Raw genomic sequence first — 1624 nt, forward strand, 5'->3', positions numbered from 1 at the left:
CTGCACGTCCAGCACGAACGCTGGTCCAACTGAGGCGCCAGGTGGAAATGGCATGGCAAGCCGTTCCACAGGACTACATCCAGCATCTCTACGATCGTCTCCATGGGAGAATAGCAGCCTGCATTGCTGCGAAAGGTGGATATACACTGTACTAGTGCTGACATTGTGCATGCTCTGTTGCCTGTGTCTATGTGCCTGTGGTTCTGTCAGTGTGATCATGTGATGTATCTGATCCCAGGAATGTGTCAATAAAGTTTCCCCTTCCTGGGACAATGAATTCACGGTGTTCTTATTTCAATTTCCAGGAGTGTATATCTAGCCTGAACCTGTGCATATCTCTTCTCAAATTCTGTAGATTCCCTACCACGTTCAAACCTCTAACATTTCACGCCCTGACTCCTAGAACGTTACCCTTTCGTTGGTTATTCAATTTTTTTCTCATGGTCACCTCCTCCTTGCTGTCCCCTCTCGGAGATCCTAATGGAGAACTGATCCGGAATCTTTTGCCAGTGTAGAAATCATCATTTTCCAGTCACAGCTGACATGTTGTATGGATACACTTTATGTGTCTTTAATGGAACAGTTTCCACTACCTTCTGCATTCTCATGCCGTTGATCATTGCAGGTTCTTCCACCGTTTAGGGATGTTTCCCAGCCAAAGGGTACTATTGCCCTAAAACTCTGCTCACTCCTCCGCCCTCTTTGACAAAACCATTGATTGAACGAAGATGATAATTTTATTCAAAAGTGAAGTAGTGGCGAGGTTCAAATCCGGGCCCAAACTTTTTGATTAGTAGTCTTTTTTCCATGATTTTGCATGTTCCTTGCGCAGGGACCATGCTAATTTTCTCTGTATCGTTCCAGTTTTTTAGTATATGTACCGCCGAAGCGAGTATGCACCTATACCTTAGCAGAGTATTTAAAGCAAAACTACATTCTGCAGGACACAATAACCTCGACCCTGTCTTCAATCAGACAACTAAGTAAGTGGATAAAGGACAGAAAATACCAACTGTGGCTTAATACTAAAATTCGGAAGGTGCTGGGAAAACAGATATTTTTGTACTTTCGATTCAAAAATTAACACAGAAAAAAATTTTGAAATTCGTGCGCCTATAACACATCGAAGCATATAAAAACAGTCATCATCGTACTGAGGTGAAAGATCTTGTCGAGAATCCTACAACATTCTGTTTCTGAGTAAAATGGTAAAGTGGATCGAAGGTTGCATGTTTCAGTCACTTTTAGACCAGTCTTCTGTGGCATCAGGGAAACCGAAGTTTTAAATTTCGCGTTTTAAAAAATCATTTACGCTGGAGAGTTGTACAGATATACCATCGCACAAATCCCATATACAGGTCACAGAAATAGTTATCTCTGGCGTTGAAAAGCAGCTGAAAGAGTCGAAAAGAACAAGCGTGTTCCAGATTGAATCCCAGTTTGGTTTGACAAAGAGTACTCTTCGACATTGACCTCTTCCTTAGTATGCATTTACTGCGAATGTTTCGCCCAGTGGGAAGTCCCAAGCGACTGGAAAAAGTCGCAGGTGGTTCCCGGCTATAAAAGGAGTAAAAGAACGGACCCGGAAAATTGCAGATGAATTCTTGAGCATATTCCACGATAG

The 1624-nt window shown here is 42.5% G+C and overlaps 1 non-coding gene across 1 annotated transcript; it reads right to left on the bottom strand.

Moving 5' to 3' along the window:
• Positions 1 to 789: 789 nt before the first annotated feature.
• LOC126178687 (U6 spliceosomal RNA) lies at positions 790 to 896 on the bottom strand. The gene has a single exon (XR_007536566.1). It is a non-coding gene; the product is annotated as a U6 spliceosomal RNA (small nuclear RNA).
• Between the last annotated feature and the right edge of the window lie 728 nt (positions 897 to 1624).

This window comes from Schistocerca cancellata, chromosome 3, assembly GCF_023864275.1.
Source record: "Schistocerca cancellata isolate TAMUIC-IGC-003103 chromosome 3, iqSchCanc2.1, whole genome shotgun sequence".
NCBI classification, from domain to species: Eukaryota; Metazoa; Arthropoda; class Insecta; order Orthoptera; family Acrididae; genus Schistocerca; species Schistocerca cancellata.